Source organism: Delphinus delphis, chromosome 14, assembly GCF_949987515.2.
Source record: "Delphinus delphis chromosome 14, mDelDel1.2, whole genome shotgun sequence".
Taxonomy (NCBI): domain Eukaryota; kingdom Metazoa; phylum Chordata; class Mammalia; order Artiodactyla; family Delphinidae; genus Delphinus; species Delphinus delphis.
Window position 1 is genome coordinate 73,082,637 of NC_082696.1, and position 19,938 is coordinate 73,102,574.

Sequence of the window (19,938 nt, forward strand, 5' to 3'; positions counted from 1 at the left end):
CTGATTGGCTTGACCAGTCCTCACTCAGAGCAGAGCACACTCTTTGGGTAAAGTTCTCACAATGGGCCTTTCTGTATTCCCTAGTATTCCCTGTCCAGCCTGCAGTTACCTATCTCTGGGACTGACACCATACCTGTTTACATGGTATAAAATTTGATTATTGATGAAGAATAAGCATGTATGAAGGGGATCATTGAAAGTAGTAGGCATTAGAGACAATCAATATAGTTTCTCTCTCTCTCTCTCTCTTTTTTTTTTAGCTCTTGTTATACTTGGAGAAAAATATACACTCATTTCCCAAGCACTCAAACCACATTTCTCCAGAGGCAGTCATGTTACTTTGATTCTTTTTTTTTTCTCTCTCTCTCTCTGTGAATCATTGGGGCACATATTCAAGTGACCCCACTAAAAACACATGAAATAAAGAACCCCTGACAATCTGCTAGGCCATAGAATCAATTATGGTCATCTCTAACCTCACAAATGTAATCTATCTTGAAGATGACTTATGCACTTCCCTTTCATTTTCTTCTCCCCAAAATGGGGTTTCCCTATATTTAAATTCCATCCTGATCAGTCTTTGTATATTTAAGATCAATAACTTATATGTAAATAATCTTTGAAAACTGTATCCAGACTGAAGCAGTTTAGAATGGCCCTCAGCTTTTTGTTACTTTGACACAAAAAAATAGGTCAAGTTTTCTCCAACTGAACCATGTCTAAGTCTAGTTCTCTCCCTCATTTTACTGTTTGGCAAGCTGAGGGCCCCAAGGTCAAGACCCGCCTTTCCAAAGTATGATGGAGCCTGAAGTTGGCCTCTTCTTCACTCCCTTCCAGATTGTTTCTTTTTTTTTTTCCCCCAGTGTGGCCAGATGGATTTTTTTATATCCTGTACACAGCACTAAGGTTGGATTCAGTTTTTCAAGATGAATCCAAGTTTAACCTCTCCGTGTTACGGAATCTTTCCAAGGGAAAATTTTTCCAGCCACTCTTGTGCATTTAAAATGTCTAAATAATTGCATTAAAAAATGATTGCTCAATACAAACTTCCTTCTAGCTTCATATCTATATCTAGTGGACATTAATTTAGCACATACAGGGATAGAATTGTACATGGTTTCAACTCATTCTTAGTTAAAATTGTAGGAAAAGTCAATTAGAATAATATATTTTACATAAGGAACATACAAGAGCAATTGCAGGAAAACAGAACAAAAGATTATTTTCTCAGCTACGGTTCATTTTTCTCAATTATGGTATAAAAATCTTAGTACTTTCTTATTCACTCCTAACCAAAAATGAATAGATCTCATCCTTTTTCTTCCTCAAATCTGGAGATAGGGCATCTGATCTTTGTGACATACTATATCTGTAAAGTAGCTCACTGGGATTGTCTTTGAATGAAAGCAAGCTGTATGCAATTTCAAATGTTAACTGCAGGTTGACCCTGTTTTGTTTCACTGCTTGAAGGTTGGAATCAGGACTTATTCTATAGGTGAGAAACATCAAAATCTTAAGCAACCATCTAGGGTGTTCGGGTAAGGGGAATGGGGCGCTGTGTCTGGAATACGGACTTTCTGGCTCCCCGCTATTGTTTTCCTCCAGGTAACTTCATCAACGTGGACCTTGGATGGAACCTTATGGACTGCCTTTATTTAGGGCACACAGGAGGTGAAAATTCACTTCTTTCATGTCCAAACCGTCACGTTTCAGCCAATCCCAAGCTATATCTAAAAGGAAAACATCATGTTTGTTTAGCATCTTGAAGGTCTCGGTTAAATTTTGAATATCCTTTTCTCACATTTTAAAAATCTGAGCAGAAGGAAGAAATCAACTTTGGTTATTTTGGTTACTTATGTTGATGATTTAAACTTGTTAATAGTTCCAGGAAAACATGGATTTTAGACTTTATTTCCAATCATGGATTGAAAGACATTGTTCCTTAATAAAACAAGTTAATAAATCAGAAGCTAGGTAGTAGAAGTATCTGAAGGCAGAGACCTTCCTGCCAAAGCACTAAGCCTGCTAGGACCTATGCTCTCCAGAATGATAGAACCCCTTCAGTTTTGGATTGACACATATTCATTACAAATAAATTAGTGTTCCCATCTGGTCTGACTCATTTGATGGGAACAAGAAGTTCCTTTAAAAGTGCAAATTGACAGGGGGAAAGGATTGAAAATGAAGGGACGCATGGGACTGGCCTTGTGCAATTTTCCTAGGTCTAAGGACCATGAACGTAATTTTGATGTATAATTAAAATACTCTGAGCAGGGTATCAGCAAGTCCACCTATATGTAGAGATATTTATTGCCCTGAATTACCCCTCAGATCAATTGAATTTTCAATCTTTAACAACTTTCTCTTAATCAGTGTTCAAAATTAGCTTCTGTTCTACTATCAAGTGTTAGATTATTGAGGGTTGGAAGTATAGGTGTTCTGCGTTCATTCTTGTTTACTTTTACGAAAGCAGTGGTGGCATTCATAAATAACTTAATTGAAATGTAAATTCCTTAAGCAGGGCCTCTTGAAACAAGTAGCTCTGAACATATTCCATCTTCTAAGCCCTCTGTAGGTTGCTTGTTACAATCTAAAGTGAGGGAGGGGGGCTTCCCTGGTGGCGCAGTTGTTGAGAGTCCGCCTGCCGATGCAGGGGATGCGGGTTCGTGCCCCAGTCCAGGAAGATCCCACATGCCGCGGAGTGGCTAGGCCCGTGAGCCATGACCCCGGAGCCTGTGCTCCGCAATGGGAGAGGCCACAACAGTGAGAGGCCCGTGTACCGTAAAAAAAAAAAATAGATAAAATAAAGTTAGGGAGGGGAGGAGGGCATGGAGAAAGATAAAAAATGTATACATATATACATATCCAAAGCACTCAATCACCATGGGAGACTCAGAATACTGTAAATCAAGGTTAATTATTACACTCCTTTTGGCAAGGCAAGGATTTTCTCGATTTTTTGTCAGGAAATCAAAATTCTCTTTTACTTTTCGAGTTCTTAAATTACATTTTATTCCCATCTTAATCTCTTCAGCCTTTATAGACTGATAAAATATAGTTGTCTTGGCAGAATTAATACAAATTATTTTCTGTTTAAGTACTTCATGCAGAAATTAAATTTTCAAAAGCATACATAAATGCGATCAATTAAATTGACACAGAAGTATCGTATATTTAGCTCTATACATCAAACTACCTTGATTATTATGGGCAATCTTAAACTGTCATGTAAAGTAAGATTTCCATTGAGTCATGTTTTTAATTCTCTCTGTCATCATATTGCAAGGGAAAAAGTTCATGAATGATAAGCCAGAGAGGTTTGCCAATTCCAACAATGTATTTTTCTTCTTTCATAGATATACTGGAAAAGAATTGTTCACTTATATTACTTATTTTTTGGAAACCTGATAATGTCTTTTTCAGAGAAGGACCATATGGAAGAGCCACAAAGATAATGTGTGAAAGGAAGTAAGGGTATGTTATCAAGGAAAAAAAAAAGTGGAAAATATAGACAAATTAGTTTTCAAATGTAATTTTATCCAAATACACTGATTTTTTTTACGCTGTTCTGAATTTGGAAACTAGACTTAAACTTGGCTTGCATTAGTACTGATTCTTGGGTGATAGGAGAGTAAGTTCAAGATGTCTAATAATCTTTCACTCTGAGGATCAAGCATTTTATCACATGAAAGTAGAGCCAGGTTACAGTTGATAAGGAAAATAGTCTTATTTAATTTTGGCCCCAGGCTTTCTTCACTATAGAGAGCCAATATTTCCTTCCAAGGTGCTTCTAGGATACAGCAGTCCTAATGTTTTATAACATGGCTACATGTCTATATGTATAGTTTAGAATCCACAGAGACATGACTGTTGGTTTTAAGTCAAGGTTCCTGAAATAGACTCAGAAAGAAAAAAAAAAAGAATGTTTATAGATGTTTGACTGGCTGCTTAGGGTCTTCTGGGGTAATACTTTAATTGAGTATCACCACCAAGATCTAGTCATCTACTTAAGACATTTACAAACTCAATATTGTAAATACAGTGTGAGATAATCGGTCTCCCTAGGACTGATTCATGTGACTCCAATTCATAAGAGAGACTTATGGGCTATATTTAATCTCCCTCTCTATGCTCTAAGCACTGTGGACATCTTCCTGCCAAGTATAATCCTTCCTCACATCTTTTAAACTAGATCCTTCCTATGTCTGAAATGCTGTATCATCATATCTCTGCTTCATTGGGTCTCAACAGAAACATCACTGCCTCAGAGAAGCCCTCTTTGACTACTGTCTAGAGTAACCTCTCCCTGGATTTCTCTGTTCTAACTTACTGTACTTTTTCACATAGCTCTTAGTGCTACCTGAAACACTATTATTCATTTAATTTTGTACCAAATTATCCTCACCTCCCACAAGTCCATGAGTCCCAGGAGGAGAGCCTTTGTCTATTCACTGCTGCCCCAGCACCAAGAACAGCAGAGAGCTTGTACTTAACATATTTACAGGGGGGAGGAGGAAATAGGGCAGCAGCAATGTCGTAACACTTGAATTTCCCTGTGTCAATGCATAAAAACAACACAGCAATTAAGATAGCAAAACATTAACACACACACACACACACACACACACACACACACACCCCAAATAGCACATGTAGGTTAAAAGGTGATCCCCCTTCAAACTTCAAAATATGAGTAGCCATATGCTGCCACAAGACCTGTGGGGTATCAGCAACTGTTGAAAAATGCAGAGGGAAGTAAAAGAGACTTCTGCCGTCCTGAAAGCCAGAGAACCCAGAAAATGCCAACAGATACTTGGTCCCATAAGAAAGACTGCTCACTCTGTGTGCAAAGTCTGGTGGGCCAATGGGAGAATACCATCCCAAACCAGAAGGGGGCATTGTAGGCTCTGGTGTAAGGGTACAAGGACACTTCAGGAAAGCTAGGTTGTTCTGAGCCAAATGAACACTAGAAAATAATCAAAGTCCCTGTGATGGTTAATTTTATGTGTCAATTTGACTGGGCTATGGAGTGTCCAGATATTTGGTCATTTAGTATTCTGAGTGTTTTTGTGAAGGCATTTTTGGATGAGATTAACATTTAAACCCGTAGACTGAGCCAAGCAGATTGCTCTCCCTTATGCAGGTGGGCCTCATCTGAACACATGAAGGCCTGAATAGAACAAAAAGATGACCCTTCCTTGAGCAAGAGGGTGCTCCTCCTGCCTGACTAACTTCAAACTGGGACATCAACTTTTTCCTACCTTTGGACTTGAACACAGTGGCTCTTCCTGGGTCTCCAGTCTTCTGACCTTCAGACTAGAAAGAACTACACCATCAACTCTCTTGTGTCATCAGCTTGCCAGATCTTTAGACCCCTAAAGATCTGGGGTCTAGTCAGCCTCCATAATCGTGTGAGCCAAATCTTTATAATCAATATATTTAGATAGATAGATACACAGATCTCATATTAGTTCTGTTACCCTAACTGATACAGTCCTTTTCAGAACAAAGCTTCACTGAGGAGAAACTGCTAGGAATAAAATCCAAATTGAGCTTTAAGAGGCACTAAAGACAAGAGAAGGAGAAGTAACTAGATGAAATTGTAAGAAGGGAATAATAAAGGTAAAATTCAAAGAAGTAGAGCTAACCAACAGAAAAGACAATCTATAACCCTGTAGCTAGAAAAGCTATTCTGACCTATTCTCTTTCCTTAGAACACACACAAAAAACACATCTTAAATATAAGAAACATAGGGTTATAATTTACATCGCATATGAAGCTATTGTAATAAAAAGTGCTATTACAATTTTTTAAATTATCTGTACAGAAAAAGAAGGCTGGTTAGAAAAACATTCCCACAAAACAGAAGAAAACTATAATCTTATTTTAAGAGGGGCTAAAAGATAATTAACGTGATTATATAAGATATGAAAGAAGGTCATATATCAGAGGCAGAAAAATTAGGAATGAGACAATTGGACTAAATGTAGATTTTAAAAAGGAGCTCACAGACCTCAGGGAAAAGTTAAAAAGAAAAGAAAAAAAGTGCTGTCAAAATGAAAAATCAACTAGAGTAAATATTGGGTTGGCCAAATAGTTCGTTCAGGTTTTTTGAACCCGATGTTACGGAAAACCGGAACAAACTTTTTGGCCAACCCAATACGTACCATGAAAAATATTGTAAGGGTGAGGATAGGGAGAAGAAGAAGAAGGAGGAGGAGGAGGAAGAGAGGAAGGGGGAGGGGGGAGGGGGTCAACTTAAAAATATACTCACGGGGCTTCCCTGGTGGCGCAGTGGTTGAGAGTCCACCTGCCGATGCAGGGGACACGGGTTCGTGCCCCGGTCCGGGAAGATCCCACATGCCGCGGAGCGGCTGGGCCCGTGAGCCACGGCCGCTGAGCCTGCGCGTCCGGAGCCTGTGCTCCGCAATGGGAGAGGCCCGCGTACCGCAAAAAAAGAAAAAAAAAAAATCAAACAAAAACTGAATTTGCATTGGATTAAGTCTTTCAAATCAGTCTGGGTCTATTCGAGAGACAGAAACCGTATAGTGATTTGAGCAGAAAATGTTTAATATAAAGAATTATTAACTATACCTCATTACTGCAATAATGAGAGATGAGATACTACGGGATAAAAATAATTCTAGAAGTAGCAGAGATAAGGAGCAGACACTGCCTCTAGGGCTAAAACAGAAAACTCAAAAAAGGAACACATCTGGAGAAGACGACTCCCAATCAGGGATGAGATCTAGATCTCATTGGGGAGGGTGTGGTCAGGTACATTGAATGGCAGTCACTGGAGTACAGGTTGAGGGATTTGCTGAGAATCCACCCTCTGGGGTCTCAGAGGAAGTTATCAAAAAGGACACTCCACTAGGGGAACTCCCTGGGAAACCACTCTCTGGGGTGGTTGAGAAACTGCCCCAGGAAAGGTGCTGTGTCTTGGAACTTACTGCCAAACTGCCCAAACGGTGCCAGGGAAATCATCCCCAGAGAGGTGTCTTGTGCTGCTGGCCACCACCATGCACTGCGGAAGTTGGCCAAAAGAGCATCCCACGACCAGGAAGCAGAACATCTTTCCTCTTTTAGGATCCCTTTGGCGACCTCTAACTGATAAATCATCATGCCCTCTTGGAAAGGAAAATACATTCCAGTATCACAGGCCAGGCAATGAAGGGTGGATTGGGAACTGAGGGGCAATAGATCGATAACTGGTAAACTTCTGCCTCTAACTCCTCATATATTGAAATACGAGGGATACAAGGGGTGTTTTAGTTGGCTCAACCTGCATTAACAAAATACCACAGACCAGGTGGCTTTAAACGACACCAATCTTTTAAATAAAAGATTAATAATTGTAAAAGAATATTATATACAACTCTATGTGAATTCCTTTAAAGAAATGTCTATATTTTAGGAGACTATAAATTAAGAATACAAATTATTGATTGTCTTGAGAATTGGAAAACGAGAACCAACTGAAATGCTAAATATTAAAACATATTGTCAAATTCCCTTCAAAAGAGGTACCACAACTAAATGGCTTTATAGGAAAAATCTTTCAAACTGTCAAGGATCAGAATATATCATATTTTAGAATTTTCATATCATGCTGGCCAGTAAAGTCCACAACTTGATATCACCTTGTACCCAAAAGCTGCTTGAAAAGACAAACCATTTTGAAATATTAAAACAAGATCAATAATAGTATTAGGAAAAGAATTTAGTGGTCTTATCAAGAGTGAATTTTTTGAGAATTTTCTGGATGATAAAGAGAAGATGATATTGGAATGATAGAGGAAAAAAACAAAGTTGAGAACCTCCAGACTATCAAGGATTACGAAGGGGCTTTTGGAGAATTAAGTGTTCCTGAAAACTGAAACAAAGCTAGTGGTAGAGTGAGCCAGAAAGGCAAAAAACTAATTTAAGGAGTTCAGGAGGCTTGGGTACATCCCTGCCTTTGGACTCTGTAGTGTTTGTGGTGACCACGTAAGGGGTTCAGATGTGGCCTACGGAGCTGTGGATGGAAACCTGAAGGGCTCCTCGATGGCAGCAAAGATTTCCATGGTACTGAATTTCATGGGTTATTCTTAAACTTCACTTTGGCAAACCAAATTAGTAGGCTGAGAATAATTGTGTGTGAAAGTAGGGGTTTCAAAGAAAGAGGCTTCCAATTAGTTTTCTAGACTGACCAAGGGTAACCAGCAACCCTTTGGTGAGGGAGAGCTGTCATGTCCTATCTGAATTTCATTTTACAGTGATTAAAAGTTGATGAATATATTTACACTTTATTATGGAAGCAAAGTGTATGAATTTCTTAACCCATAGAATGGGTTCATTTCTTTTAACACTTTTGCCATATTCATAAATTCTGGCTTAAATAAATACTGCTAGGCAGTTGCTAGGAATGCATACAATACACCCATGTATTTTATTATTTATTTATTTACTTTTAATACATCTTTATTGGAGTATAATTGCTTTACATTGTTGTGTTAGTTGCTGCTGTATAACAAAGTGAATCAGCTATACGTATACATGTATCCCCATATCCCCTCCCTCTTGCATCTCCCTCCTGCCCTCCGTATCCCACCCCTCTAGGTGAACACAGAGCACCGAGCTGATCTCCCTGTGCTATGCTGCTGCTTCCCACTAGCTAGCTATTTTACATTTGGTAGTGAATATATGTTAATGCTACTCTCACTTCGCCCCAGCCTCCTTCTCCCCCTCCCCCGTGTCCTGAGTCTTCTAGGTTGTTTCAAATCAATTTCAAACATCTAAACATTCTAGGGCTCACTTTCTGTGTGTTTTCAGACTCTTTATCTCCACCCCTGCTTTTCTGATTTCCTCCTACCAGCTGCTCTTCAGCCTTCTGAATTTGTGCCCCAGTTTGCACTCACTTTTCTAACTTAAATGCAGAACTCTTTCAGGAAAAAAATTTTTTTTAATTTGCTCTCCAACTCATGCACTACCATTGTCAGAAAGATACAGTATGTCTGGTTCCCAGATTCTGTCCTGTGAGAGAGTCTTCTCCTTGTAGAGACACCACAGCACCCGAGTAGATTTGGGAGGAAATGAAGTGGATATCTTACAGTGGTGCTGGTGGTATGTCATGTGAAAAAATCTCAGCATTACCGTTTTCATAATGTTTCTGTGCATGTGCTGCATCTTAGAAATGTATCTTGCTATTTGAAAAAGGCAGACCTTCCTTAAAGGTCAGCAGTTGCAGGATTCATGTATCCTTTTAACCCTATCCAAATAAGTAGATTAATCCTATGAGATTCTCTCTGATCTCAACACCCAGTGAATGAACTGAAAGACCTACAGTCTCTATTATGGAAACCAAGGAATGGATGAAGTTTACACTTGTTATGTAATTGCTTTAACTGTTACTTTTAAAAAGAGAATTAAAAAGTCTTACACAGGGCTTTGTATTTTGCATTTCTTTTGGCTGATATCTGCTTAATAAGACCAAGCCTGGCACATTCTTCACCAAGTGGTCAGTGCCTTCTCTAAGGGTGCTGCTGGTGTGGCCTTATGCACCTTATGTATGTAAACGAGAGGATTTCTAGAACCTTTCTTTGACTCTGAGAACAGTTTATAAAAGAACAGAGTATTATGGACTTCCTTAAATCTAAGAGTGACCATAGATCTCAGTTCTTCCAAGAAAATAACAGTTTTAATTTATTGCCCAGAATTAATTATTTCTAGTGTCTTTTTTCATTATTAAAAGTATTCCTATGCACACTGCTATGTTTAAAATGGATAACCAACAAGGTCCTACTGTATAGCACTGGGAACTCTGCTCAGTGTTATGTGGAAGCCTGGATGGGAGGGGAGTTTGGGGCAGAATGGATACATGTATATGTACAGCTGAATCACTTTGCTGTGCGCCTGAAACTACCACAACATTGTTAATTGGCTATGCTCTAATATAAAATAAAAAGTTAAAAGAAGTATTCCTACGCATAGGATAAATTATATGGTTCCCTCCCTGCACCTATGTCCTCCCACAGATGAGCAGCATCCTTTTCATCCTCAAACCAGATGAAATAAAAGAGAAATATAACCACAGAGTACAGCTCTCTGCAAAAATTACAGTGGACTGCCAGCTACTAAAACATTGGGGTTTGCTCTTAATATACCTATATAACAAACAATAAATGAAAAAAAACTCTGTGTGAAAAAAATGATTGGACATGCCATCAAGTAATTAAATTAAATTAAATATAACCACTTGCTATTAACCAGAATAATCTTTCCTTTATAATAATAAGTGATAATGGTAGGGTGATAAATAGAGTGCACATAAAGTTTTTAAAAATTTAAACACATATAATTGTGGAGTATAGTTTAGAGAAATAGAAATAGTTTTAGGACAGTGGAATTAGAGGTTGACATAATATTTATAATTTTCTATAATTCTATTATGTTATTCATTGTGGAAAAGAAACTCACAGAAAAAAAAATAGAATATAATCTACTCATATAAGGATAAAGCCATATAATATTAGTACCAGAGAGCAACGTTCAGTCAGTTGTAAGGTGATTTTTTTAAAAAGTTTTGATCCCTGCTAAGTTTTTATATCTTCAGTTATTAGCTGAGATTCACATTGATTTTTCTCATTTTGGGGATTTCCATTTAACTCACTCTACCTGAAAATATATTCTCTTTACAAGGGTTAATATACTTCTGTTTACAGTTAACTTGGATAATCTATGGCTAAGAAGAGCTGAAAAGTTTGTTCTTTGTGGGCAAATGTGTCCCCCGGGGCAGGACGTTTTGGATATCCATAAACTATTAGCTGACATCTAATAGTAATTGGCTTTGCATTCTTAAAGATGGAAAAATGTACACATGAGAAGTAATACTTCGTAGTACTTTTATTTTGTTCTTGGCCACACTGCATGGCTTGCAGGATCCTAGTTCCCCCAGCAGTGAAAGTGCAAGTCCCAGCCACTGGACCTCCAGGGAATTCCTGAGAAGTAATACTTTGTTATTGAACACAGAAGGAAGCTGTGAAAAGAGGAAAGGGCAGAGACTTTAAAATCAGAAGTCCCAAATCTGTGTCTCCCTTCTGCCATGAAGAAGTGGTGTGACCTTGGGTAAGTCATTCACCACCTCGAGGGGCACTAAGGAACAAAAGTGACAGTACACTTGAGAGTATTTGTGAACTGTAAAGTCCTATACACATATTGACTATAGAGCACATCATTATTACAGAAACATAAAGAAAATACAGTAGAATGGGTTAATAATATTGACATGCATTTAAATAAAAACTAAGATACCATAGGTAAGCGATATTATATATTTGTCTTTCTCTGTCTGACTTACTTCACTTTGTATGATAATCTCCAGGTCCATCCATGTTGCTTCAAATGGCATTATTTCATTCTTTAAAATGGCTGAGTAGCATTCCATTGTATATATGTACCACATCTTCTTTATCCTTTCATCTGTCAATGGACATTTAGGTTGCTTCCATGTCTTGGCTATTGTAAACAGTGCTGCAGTGAACATTGGGGTGCATGTATCCTTTCAAAACTAAGACAAATCTACATGTAATGATAAAAAAGAGAGAAAAAAAAGAAAATAACAGATTCTTTCAGAAAATGCCGAAGTTTTCTCTGGAATTGTAGAGCAGAGTGATGTACATTGGCTCCAGTTAACCACACAATGAGAGAAAAGTTTCATTCATTCTTTCTTCCTCTGTAAATAAGAATGCTATTTAGCACTTCGCTTTCCCACAGTTCAGTAATGACATAATAATTCAGTGCTTTAAAATATTTTGGATCGTCTCAAGGATGAGGTGCTAAAGATACTTGCTGCCTCATAAATCTAATGCAGAACATTCCTGCAGACTCCACTGTGGTTGAAAAGGTGGTAATTATAAATTGAGAGGAAAGAATATTTTAAAATGACAGAAAGAATTTAAATGATGCCATAAGCACCAGATTAAAAAAGAAAGAACTAGAAAGCCAGGTTATCTAGCCATGGAATTTGGCCCTTATTTAAAGTCAGATGTGACAGTTTAGATCATTCAACGCCATGCTACGGTTGGCAGGCTGCCTATTCTGTGAGGTAAAAGTGGAAAAGGAATTCAATGTGGTAATTAGATAAGGAGTAAATCCCTAAGATTTTTTTCAAGGAGAAAATATTTTCAAATACTACTAAAGTCACTTTTCATTTAGGTTATAGAACTTCAAAGTGCCTCATTTTCAAAACAGGCCTGAAGAAATGAACACCAAGTCTAAAATGCTATAGTTGTCTCTCCTGATAAAAGAGCTCAACTCATGAAAAAGAATAATGCAGTCAGGACCCTCAATACATTTCTAGAAGTTGTCAATGTGCCTATGATTCCAGTGATCACTTTGAACTTGAGGCGTTCTAGTCCCATTAAAAAGAATCAACAAACAGAATGGTGCTTCACCACACCCACTGCACAACATCAAGCTCCTTTACTGAAGGATTTCATCTAAATGTGTGAAATTAATCCTTGTTCTGGAGCAGGGGCTTTAGTGTCTTAAAAGCCTACTTGTTTCCTTGAACTGTGCCTCCCAACACAGTTGAGTTTAGTATTTCAGGGGCAGACACTAGGGGAAGAGGTGAGCCTGCCAATTCTGTTACAGACCCTGGCGTGTCGTCATGTCTCACAAAGACCACCTTTGTGGTCCACATTCTTTTCCCATCAGGCAGTGCTGCCCTGACCTGAGGTGTGTTTTTCGTTTCCAAAGAATATGCTGATCCTCCCAAAATGATCTACTGAAAACTGAGTGTTGAAGCACAAATGAAAAGTGAAAGGTGCCATTTAGCACACAACATAATTATTTCATGGCTTTACTGCAAGTTAGCAAAGGCACGTTTCAGCTTGTAAGATGTGAAAGCCAGCCCATGCCATATCATAATATTTTTGTGTTTTCTGGAAACAGCTTTAAATCCCTCTTTTCCTGGGTTCGTGGCTGTAGAGAAGGAAGGGAGAAGGGAATGATGTTTTCCTGTGGAATAGCTTTTTAAAGACCAAGTAGTCATAAAACCTCTATTAAAAGTGAACAGACATTGAATTCAATATCTGCGTGACCAGATTTTTTTTAAAAGGAACTCGCTTAACCTCAGGAAATAGTATAAGCAATCATAGCTGTTAAATTTACTTTGTACTAAAATTTAATCCAGCCAAATATGCCATTAAAGTCAATACCGTGAATAACCATACAGTGTGGGCATGTATACACACACTCGTTTTTAATACCACATAGGTTTAACTTTACACACATTTTATATAGTATGTGCTAAGTGGAAGAAAAAATGAGTTTATATGACTTCTAATTCTCACCAAGATTCCCTCAATAAATTAATCTTTATGATAGGGTATTAGATGTCATTTTTCCATTAACACTCTAACGCTCTGTAAAACTAGTGTCTTTGGTCCTAGTAATTGAGAATAACTTCTAATTAGAAAAAGGAGAGAAAAGATAAAAAAGAATGACATTGTTTGCCAGAAAATTTCTAAATGTTAACAGTGAAAGCAACTGTTCTCCATTCTATAGGTAGCTGTCCACAGCTCTACAGGAAAGGATTTTCCTTTTGACTCACCACCACACATCATTATATACCCTTACATTATATACTCTAAAATGCGTTGCTACTGTACGTATTCTATACAATCACCTGTCAATTAAAGGGATTTTAAAATGAAAAAAAAATGAAATGCCTCTCAGACACAAACTTTCTTTTAAGTCCTAACTTGGACTTTGTGCTGTATCAAAATACTCGATTATTCTACACTATTTTGCCCTCCTTCTTTTCATACATATTTTGAAGTCTTTCTCCTTCCACTGTAAATATTTAAAATGTGTTTTTAATTGTTCATCTTTTGGTTTATTAAATATGTATGAAGGGTCTATTGTGTGTCGGTACTGTTTATGGGTTAGAAATATGAAGGTGGATTACACTTCACATGATTTTAAATTGTTTACGTTGCTTAAAAATAATTTATACAGAGGAAAGTGTGCAGTATACACGTATAAGCTATGGGGTTTACAACAAAATGAAAGCCTAGGAACCTAGCCACTCAGCCCAAGAACTGGAATACCATCAAAATTACCAAAACTTATGTGTTAATTCCCTGTCTCATCCCCTCTGCTTTCTCTTAAGAGGTAACAACTACTTGAATTTGTCTTTTTCATTCCCTTTCTTTCTCCTGACTTTATTGTTCTTATCCTCTCCCCCTTCTTTAATAGTTGTAACATTCTTATAATTTATATTTACTTTCACTGTTCTCTAGTATGTTATTCTTCAAGAAGACACAATTTTATTTATACATCTCCTATTAAGGAAACTCTGGGCTATTTTCAGCTTCTGCTATTATGAACAATAATGCAATGGACATTCTTGTATATGTTCATTAATGCCTCTTCTAGAATCTCTTGTGCACAGAACATAATGAAATTTCTGTAGATTGTTGGAAGAGCCACGTTTTCAAGGTGCTATCAATTTCTGTACAAAATTACACTCCCATCAGAATTGCATACGAGTCTTCATTAATCCAATTTTGGAAATGATCAGACTTCTTAAATTTTGCACAACTAGTGTGTTAAATACTATTATAATGTGATCTTTACTGTTTCACTGATTCCTAGTGAAGTTTAATATATTTCATATGTGCATGGATCATTTCTATTGCCTCTTCTATGAAATACTGTTTCATATCATCTTCTCCCTGTTTTAAATTTTCCATTTCAACATAAGCATTAAAGATTTTCATCCATGAAAAAATAATTTTGTTGTATAATATGAGGTAGATAGCCTATTTCATTTATTTTTTAATGATACATAATAAATAAGTTCCATTTATTTACTGGTCCATACATTCCCTAGTGCTCTGCATGGTCACTTTCTGTGTCAAATTTGGATCTATTTCTGATACCTGTATTCCATTCCATTGGTACTTGCCCATTTCTGTACCAATGCCAGATGACCTCAGTTAGCTTTAAAACCTCTTCTTATTTTTCTTTTCAAAAGCATCTGGATTATTAAGAGTCCTCAAAAATCCCATTGGAATTACATTAAATCTATTGATCAATTTGGAGAGAATGTCATCTTTATGATGCAGTATCTTCTTGCCTACGAAGACACTATCTGTAATGGTTTTTAATAACATTTTACACTTTTTTATATATACATGTTTTGTGGTGTTTATTCATAGGTATCATGTTATTATTTCTTCTTGAATTGGTTTTGATAAGTGATATTTTTGGAGAAATATAATCTCCAATAAATCAAGCTTTTAATTGCATATTTCAAATCTTTTTAAAAGTTTGCTAATTTTGTTTCAACTATCAATAATTGTGAAATATGTATTAAAATCTCCCATTGCAATGGATATTTACAAACTTTTTTCTAGAATTTATGTAAACTTTTTATATATTTTTAAAATTTTATTTAATTTATTTTTTAATATAGCAGGTTCTTATTAGTTACCTATTTGATACATATTAGTGTATACATGTCCATCCCAATCTCCCAGTTCATCCCACCACAGCCACCCCCACCCCTCACTTTCCCTCCTTGGTGTCCATACGTTTGTTCTCTGCATCTGTGTCTCTATTTCTGCCTTGCAGACTGGTTCATCTGTACCATTTTTCTAGGTCTCACATATATGCGTTAATATACAATATTTGTTTTTCACTTTCTGACTTACTTCACTCTGTATGACAGTCTCTAGATCCATCCACATCTCTACAAATGACCCAATTTAGTTCCTTTTTAGGGCTGAGTAATATTCCAATGTATATGTGTCCTACATCTTCTTTATTCATTTGTTGATGGGTGTTTAGGTTGCTTCCATAACCTGGCTACTGTAAATAGCGCTGCAGTGAACATCAGGGTGCCTGTGTCATTTTGAATTATGGTTTTCCCTGGGTATATGCCCAGGAGTAGGATTGCTGGGTCATATGGTAATTCTATTTATAGTTTTTTAAGGAACCTCCATACTGTTTTCCATGGTGGCTGTATCAATTTACATTCCCACCAACAGTGCAAGAGGGTTTCCTTTTCTCCATACCCTCTCCAGCATTTGTTGTTTGTAGATTTTCTGATGATGCCCATTCTAACTGGTGTGAGGTGATACTTCATTTTAGTTTTGATTTGAATTCCTCTGATAATTTGTGATGTTGATCAGCTTCTCATGTGACTCTTGGCCATCTGTATGTCTTCTTTGGAGAAATGTCTATTTAGGTCTTCTGCCCATTTTTTGATTGGGTGGTTTGGTTTTTTTTTAACATTGAGCTGCATGTGCTACTTATATATTTTGGAGATTAATCCTTTGTCCGTTGATTCATTTGCAAATATTTCCCATTTTGAGTGTGGTCTTTTCATCTTGTTTATAGTTTCCTTTGCTGTGCAAAAGCTTTGAAGTTTCATTAGGTCCCATTTGTTTATTTTTGTTTTTATTTCCATTTCTCTAGGGGGTGGGTCAAAAAGGATCTTGCTGTGATTTATGTCATAGAGTGTCCTGCCTATGTTTTCCTCTAAGAGTTTTATACTGTCCAGTCTTACATTTAGGTCTCTAATCCATTTTGAGTTTATTTTTGTGTATGGTGTTAGGGAGTGTTCTGATTTCATTCTTTTACATGTAGCTGTCCAGTTTTCCCAGCACCCCTTATTGAAGAGACTGTCTCTTCTCCATAGTATATCCTGGCCTCCTTTGTCATAGATTAGTTGACCATAGGTGCATGGGTTTACCTCTGGGCTTTCTATCCTGTCCCATTGATCTATATTTCTGTTTTTGTGCCAGTACCATATTGTCTTGAATACTGTACATTTGTAGTATAGTCTGAAGTCAGGGACTCTGATTCCTCCAGTTCCATTTTGTTTCTCAAGATTGCTTTAGCTATTTGGGGTCTTTGGTGTCTCCATACAAATTTTAAGATTTTTGTTCTAGTTCTGTAAAAAATGCCATAGATAATTTGATAGGGATTGCATTGAATCCGTAGATTGCTTTGTGTAGTATAGTCATTCTCACAATATTGATTCTTCCAATCCAAGAACATGGTGTGTCTCTCCATCTGTGTCATCTTTGATTTCTTTCATCAGTGTCTTATAGTTTTCTGAGTACAGGTCTTTTACCTCCTTAGGTAGGTTTATTCCTAGGTATTTTATTTTTGTTGCAATGGTGAATGGGATTGTTTCCTTAATTTCTCTTTCATTGTTAGTGTATAGGAATGCCAGAGATTTCTGTGCATTAATTTTGTATCCTGCAACCTTACCAAATTCATTGATTAGCTCTAGTAGTTTTCTGGCGGCATCTTTAGGATATCTATTTATAGTATCATGTCATCTACTAACAGTGACAGTTTTACTTCTTCTTTTCCAATTTGTATTCCTTTTACTTCTTTTTCTTCTCTTATTGCCATGGCTAGGACTTCCAAATATATGTTGAATAACAGTGGTGAGAGTGGACATCCTTGTCTTGTTCCTGATCTTAGAGGAAATGCTTTCAGTTTTTCACCATTGAGAATGATGTTTGCTGTGGGTTTGTCATATATGGCCTTTATTATGTTGAGATAGGTTCCCTCTTTGCCCACTTTCTGAAGTATTTTTATCATAAATGGGTGTTGAATTTTGTAAAAATCTTTTTCTGCATCTATTGGGATGATCATATGGTTTTTATTCTTCAATTTTTTTAATATTGTGTATCACATTGATTGATTTGCATATATTGAAGAATCCTTGTATCCCTGTGTTAAATCTCACTTGATCATGGTGTATGATCCTTTTAATGTGTTGTTAGAATCTGTGCTAGTATGTTGTTGGAGATTTTTGCATCTATATTCATCTGTGATATTGGTCTGTAATTTTCTTCTTTTGTAGTATCTTTGTCTGGTTTTGGTATCAGAGTGACAGTTACTTCATAGAATGAGGTTGGGAGTGTTCCCTGCTGTGCCACTTTTTGGAAGAGTTTGAGAAGGATGGGGTTAGCTCTTCTCTAAATGTTTGATAGAATTCACCTGTGAAGCCCTTTGTTCCTGAGCTTTTGTTTGTTGGAAGATTTTTAATCACAGTTTCAATTTCATTACTTATGACTGGTCTGTTCATATTTTCTATTTCTTTCTGGTTCAATCTTGGAAGGCTATACCTTTTCTAAGACTTTGTCCATTTCTTCCAGATTGTCTTTTTTATTGGCATAGAGTTGCTAGTAGTAGTCTCTTATGATGCTTTGTATTTCTATGGTGTCCACTGTCACCTCTCCTTTTTTCATTTCTAATTTTATTTGAGTCCTCTCTCTCTTGTTCTTGATGAGGCTGAGGAAAGCTTTATCAATTTTGTTTATCTTCTCAAAGGACCAGCTTTTAGTTTCATTGATCTTTGCTATTGTTTTCTTTGTTTCTATTTCATTTACTTTTCCTCTGATCTTTATGATTTCTTTCCTTCTACTAACTTAGAGTTTTGTTTGTTCTTTCTCTAGTTCCTTTAGGTGTAAGGTTAGATTGTTTATTAGAGCTTTTTCTTGTTTCTTAAGGTGGATTGTATTGTTATAAACGTCCTCCTTAGAACTGCTTTTGCTGCATCCCGTAGGTTTTGAATCATATTTTCATTGCTATTTGTCTCTAGGTATTTTTTGATTTCCTCTTTGATTTCTTCAGTAATCTCTTGGTTATTTAGTAATGTATTGTTTACCCTCCATGTGTTTGTGTTTTTTATGTTTTTTTTTCCCTGTAATTGATTTCTAATTTCATAGTGTTGTGGTAGGGAAAGATACTTGATATGATTTCAATTTTCTTAAATTTACCAAGGCTTGATTTGTGACCCACAATGTGATCTAGCCTGAAGCATGTTCAATGTGCAGTTGAGAAGAACGTTTTTTCTGTGGTTTTACGATGGAATGTCCTATAACTATTAATTAAATCTATCTGGTCTATTGTGTCATTTAAAGCTTGTGTTTCCTTATTAATATTCTGTCTGGATGATCTGTCCATTGGTGTAAATGAGTTGTTAAAGTCCCCGACTATCATTGTGTTACTGTCAATTTCCTCTTTTATAGCTGTTAGCACTTGCCTTATGTATTGAGGTGCTCCTATGTTGGGTGCATATATATTTATAATTGTTATATCTTCTTCTTGGATTGATCCCTTGATCATTATGTAGTGTCCTTCCTCATCTCTTGTAACAGTCTTTATTTTAAAGTCTATATTATATGAGTATTGCTACTCCAGCTTTCTTTTGATTTTCATTTGCATGGAATATCTTTTTCTATCCTCTCACCTTCAGTCTATATGTGTCCCAGGTCTGAAGTGTGTCTCTTGTAGACAGCATATATATGGGTCTTTGTTTTGTATCCATTCCGCGAGCCTGTGCGTTTTGGTTGGAGCATTTAATCCATTCACATTTAAGACAGTTATCAATATGTATGTCCCTATTACTATTTTTGTACCTATTACAATGTTCCAATTGTCTTGAGTTTGTTTTTTTAGGTCCTTTTCTTCTCTTGTTTTTCACACTTAGAGAAGTTCCTTTAGCGTTTGTTGTAGAGCTGGTTTGGTGGTGCTGAATTCTCTTAGCTTTTGCTTGTCTGTAAAGCTTTTGATTTCTCTATCAAATCTGAATGAGATCCTTGCCAGGTAGAGCAATCTTGGTTGTAAGTTCTTCCCTTTCATCACTTTAAATATACCGTGCCGCTCACTTCTGGCTTGTAGAGTTTCTGCTGAGAAATCAGCTTTTAACTTTATGGGAGTTCCTTTGTATGTTATGTGTCATTTTTCCCTTGTTGCTTTTAATAATTTTTCTTTGCCTTTAATTTTTGTCAGTTTGATTACTATGTATCTTGATGTGTTTCTCCTTGGGTTTATCTTGCCTGGGACTCTCTGCACTTCCTGGACTTGAGTGGCTATTTCTTTACCCATGTTAGGGAAATTTTTGACTACAATTCTTCTAATAT